General features: G+C 37.4%; 1 non-coding gene across 1 annotated transcript; it reads left to right on the top strand.

The window, feature by feature from the left end:
* Window positions 1-3,904: 3,904 nt before the first annotated feature.
* On the top strand, window positions 3,905-3,976 carry Trnaw-cca (transfer RNA tryptophan (anticodon CCA)). The gene has a single exon. It is a non-coding gene; the product is annotated as a tRNA-Trp (tRNA).
* Window positions 3,977-5,465: the final 1,489 nt, after the last annotated feature.

The following is a 5,465-nucleotide window of genomic DNA, read 5'->3' as shown; positions in this document are numbered from 1 at the left end:
TATGCTGTAATGAATAATAAAAAAAATATTAGCAGTTTATTTGAATCTTCTTTTTTTACATAGGAATTTTAAATGGTAAAAAAGTTAGGATGATAATATTAAGTTAAATTACGGTTACATCGTGTTAGATATAGAGAGGGTTAAACTGTGGCGCGCATTGGAGGTACCTAAAATGCACAGTTTGATGTCATTGTGGAAACTGTACACACAATTATTTGCGAGGAACTTTAGATGCGGAAGATTTGCGCGAAGTTTGTCTCAAAGGTGCTCCATCCTTGTCACAGACTATTTGACCAAGATGGGCATTAAGACAATTCCTCAACCTCCTTATTGTTCAGACCTTGCACCCTGTGACTTTTGGCTATTCCCGAATCCCAAGGAAATCCTTAGAGGCTGTCGTTATTAGACAATTGAGGAGATGAAAGAGGCTGTGTCACGCTCACATAAGTGGACTCCCATGGGGCTTTCTAGAAGTTTTTTTTTTACATAGTAGTCACAACTTATCAACGCCCGGAAGCCACTCAGGGATAAGGGTTATTGCGTATACAGTAATCAATGGGATAATATCGTAGTAATCGTTAGTAATGGAGATTTGATAAAGTATCTTATTTAAAGGGGCGGTTTATTAAGAATTTTTTATGTTGACTTGAAGACATCCAAGTTGTAGTCAGGTGGGAAACAGACAGACGGAACAGAGTTCCACAGGCGTGCACTTCTAAGAAAGAAGCTTTGTTCATGGAATCTACGTTTTGATTTAGGCACAGATAAAGAGTGGGGAAAATTATTGACAGTGGTTCCAGCTAGACGGGTGTCTTTCGTGAAAGATTGGCGAGGGGGCACCAGCGATTGGAGCTCAGACGAGCACTTGCCATGGAAATAACGATAAAACAAAGATAGGCTTGCAACGTCTTTTCTGTGGGAGAGAGGTTGCAGGGAAGAGAAAAGGGCATCCCCCACAAAGTCACGAAGTCTATTTTGTACTCTGTCCAGGCAGGATAGGTTGCTTTAGCAGCTCCAGCCCAGATGTGGCAGCAGTACTGCATCCTTGGACGTACTTGGCTTTTATATGTATGGTAGTTGTTAGAACGGTACAGCAAGTGCATTGCAGCCAGAAGAGATTATTTCGAAGGGGTCTAGAGTTTCATATATTTACTATCAATAAAAATGGCCATACGAAAAAAGTCTGGAAACTTATTGAAGGCATCCTGTACATTTTTTCGCACTAATATTCACATAATTATAATGTTTGTTTTGGTGGAAATATGGTATATTTTTACGTGTCGATTCATACTTCAGTTTCTGTGTTGAATATATTTTCTATTGATCGTATCAAGAGAAAAATGTATTTTATGGATGTAATTCTGAAATAGCGAACTTTTTGAGGTCAGTTGTTATGCAAGAAAAAGTTGTACTAACATTTAACGGCCTAATGTTTAAGGAGGGTGGTGCAAAAGTGCCTACTCTTTTCGGTTTTGTTTTTTTATATATTACTCTTTCTCAAACAAGGAATATTACTACTTAGAACGTTGTAATGTTGGCGTTAATATGTTGAGACCCAACACGTTGTATGCAGTCTACGTCGCAAGAAACATAGGGCAAGTAATAATTTGACTCCTTCTTTTTTTTTTTTGTAACAACGAAATTTATTTCCTGGTACTTTCCCCAATAAAACGTGATCGTTCTCCCTCTCTCTGATCTCTTTCCCTGTGAACATCGTTTCGAACGTGCCCTCGAACGTGCTCTTGATCGTGCTGAACGTGATCGCTGGTCTGTGCACACGCTCTTTTTATAGTCTTTTTCTTCACACACGGCTCGGCATTTGCGCTCTGTTATAACATACTGGGCTACTATTTGGGGTCGTGTCTAACAGTTGACTGTGGGAGCATAAAATGTCTGTTAACATTACATTTAAACTCCAGCAGGTTATTATAGTCAGGGACGCAGGAAACAGGGAGGGAATTTCAAATTTTAGTAGTCCAACGGAGGAAACTATTAGAGTAGAATACTTTCCGGCATCTAGGAACCTCAACAGTAAAGGGGTGGGATTTTGTTGATTTTTGGGTTAGTCAGGAGTATATACGTTAAAGGGGGCACAAGTGCTATGAGTTCATCAGAGCACATTCCATTAATGTATTTGTAAAACATGCACCGGAATGCAATATTACAGTGATGGGACAGAGGTTGGACTTGTAGATTTAAGACTGTTTTTGAGGATTCTAAGTGTTAGAAACTACTGGTACATGCATCAGCCTAGATGTAGTAACAATAGTCCATACATGGTCGAATTGTGGGTTTGTAAAGATATAGGATACTCTCTGGTGTAAATAATCTTCTAGCACGGTAGAGGGAGCCCACTTTCTTTGTAACAACCTTGGCAATGTTCTCAATGGTTTTCTATTAATGGTGAGAGTCACCCATCATGGATCGTGTTATAAAATGGATTGTTTTCGAAAAGTATTTTCCTTTTTTCTTTTTACTTTTGTGACCTAACCCTCAAGATAGTTTATCTTTTATTTCGTCCATTTAACTCTTTACCGTTACCAATTAATAATATTTATTCACTGCGTGCCAAAAGAACTCATACCTTAGGTCGAAACTGACGGCAATCTTTTGCAAGAGATCACAATAAAACGAAGGTAAAGTGTTTCTCTCTCTCTCCCTCTCTCTCTATCTCTCTCTCTCACACACACACTCTCTCTCTCTCTCTCTCTCTCTCTCTCTCTCTCTCTCTCTCTCTCTCTCTCTCTCTCTCTCTCTCTCTCTCTCTCTCTATGTCTGCCAGTTGCCATTATTGCGTCAGGAGTAAATTCCGAATTTCCATTTTAAGTCGTCCTACTTAACTAATTCCTTTAATTACACTCTTTTGTTGTGCTTTAGGAGAAGAAATGTAGGCACATTATCCTCATAATAATTATTTAATTAATAACCACAAAAATAACAAAACACCTCCTTGAAACAAATAACAACAAAAGGTGTTTATTACAAAAGAAAGACGAGATTGTTTCTCGAACTGAAAAGAAAGAAAGGGCAAAGGAATCTGCCTGGTTGGGTGTCGTCTGCTGATGGTCGGGTAGGTGAGCGACGGATGGCAGTAGCCAGTGAGTAGCGGTGTTAGGAGTGCTGTGAGAGAGATCTGTTCTGGTCGCTGGCTGGTGTCTCTCTGCCCAAATCAGCTGAGTTTCCAAAGGGCTAAAAATAGTCCTTTAGGGAACAGCTAAAATCAATGCGCTCTGCCAACCGATTGGTCAGTCTTGCCGAATCGCGTTGGCAAAGGGCATTGATCTGCATTTATAAAATAGTTCGTTAACCGCTACAGCGTCTCAGCAAGAGTCCGATATAGTTCAGAATAAAGTATTTTTGTACATTTTTTAATGCTATTTTAACTAAATTTACAATAAAATATTAAAGACTAAGAACCTAAGTGTTTTATGTCAATTTTTAGAAAAACATCATTCGTTTCCAAAATGACGTTGATTTTCTGAAACATCTGACTAATCAATCTGTTTTAAACGCTCCCGACAATTGTGCGTATCCCTTCGCTAAAATGATACGCAAAGAAAAACTATTCTCATAGAACAAGTGTTTTAGCGTGATCCCTACTTTAAAATTTCACCAATATCAATTACGCAGGTAAATAGGTAAATTTTAACATTATAGCATTCCATAACGATCTTTTGACTTTTGCAATGTCAAATAAAGCGTTTATAGTCGAGCAACTATATTTACTTGAAGTGATTCATAAATCATATCGTCTGTCAAAACAACGAAAGAAAGAAAACTGTCATGGCTGCTAATAAGAGAATGTGAGAAAGGCAATTTAAAATAAATTTCCAAGTCATTGAATGCCAGTGGCGAAAGTTCGAAAAAGTAAATTATTAAAATAATTCACAGGTGTATCGTAAGTGGCCTTGTGGCGCAACGGTAGCGCGTCTGACTCCAGATCAGAAGGTTGCGTGTTCAAATCACGTCGGGGTCATATATCTTTTTCCTCCCATAATTCATTAATTCGCTTTTAAAGTAAAATTAAAATATGTATTATTACTAATAATATCTGCGCTTCGCCCGGGACGTTGCTCTCTGCTCGAGTACCCGCTTCAACCATCTCAAGGGCGGAGACAATCATCATGTTAAGTTTTGGTGATGATCGCTAGTAAGGCCAATCATATAAAATCAACAGTAGGCTCTTTGATATGACAGGGACACGTTCGAAATGGATATTTCTGTTTAAAGCACAGTTGAAGTATGATGCTTGACTTTTGGACTTTAATTCAAGCAATTATATAAGAAATACTTTTATGAAATCAACAGTAGGTTCTCTACAGTGCAATGTAGAGTACAATATATTGCGAACTAAATCACTGTAATAGCCATGTGAGCTTCTCCCCGGTTCATCGCGATCGGTCCCCAACTAGAGAAGGCATTTAATCGATTTAATTGAAAAATGACGGTTTAACCGATTTTAATGAGAATAAAAATATGAGAGTATGAAACATTTGTTGATTGTCATTCAATGCCGGTCAACGTCGGGTTCCCCTGCTAATATATATATATATATATATATATATATATATATATATATATATATATATATATATATAATTATTTTTATACCTATAGACATTAGTGTTTCATCCTTTCGGGAAACATCAGTGCTGGGTGTCACGATTAGCGCCGGTCGGGAGATTCGAACCTGGCAATGAAACCATCTCTGTCTACATTGGCAAGGAACAAATCCACACGGCCACCGTTAACCGCGAGAAATACAGTTGAAACACACACACACATTATATATATATATATATATATATATATATATATATGTGTGTGTGTGTGTGTGTGTGTGTGTGTGTGTGTGTGTGTGTTTCAATTATTTCTTGCGGTTAACCGTGGCCGTGTGGATTTGTTCCTTGCCAATGTAGACAGAGATGGTTTCATTGCCAGGTTCGAATCTCCCGACCGGCGCTAATCGTGACACCTTGCACTGATGTTTCCCGAAAGGATGAAACCCTAATGTATATAGGTATAAAAAAATAATTATATATATATATATATATATATATATATATATATATATATATATATATATATATATATAACAAAATACTTTAATAGTATATATATTTACTAGTAGGGACATCCGACGTTGCCCGAGATTAACAAATGTTCCACTCTCCCATACTTTTATAGTCATTAAAATCAAATTGGTGAAATCGCCTATTTTTCAATCAAATCGATTGATTGCTTACTTTAGTTAGGGACCACTTCCTCACTCTACCGGGAGGAGCATCACATGCCTTGCTGCAGTGACTTAGTCAACAATACATAGTAGTTTATATTGCACTGTAGAGAACCTATTGTTGATTTTATGAAAATATCTGTAAATAATGGCGTCTTTTAAAGTTTGAAATTCAAAAGTCAAGTATCATGGTTCAATTGTGCTCTAAAGAGAAACATTCATTTCGAAA

Source organism: Euprymna scolopes, chromosome 6, assembly GCF_053919585.1.
Source record: "Euprymna scolopes isolate OS-2025 chromosome 6, ASM5391958v1, whole genome shotgun sequence".
Taxonomy (NCBI): domain Eukaryota; kingdom Metazoa; phylum Mollusca; class Cephalopoda; order Sepiida; family Sepiolidae; genus Euprymna; species Euprymna scolopes.
This window is presented reverse-complemented; position numbering and strand designations above follow the sequence as displayed.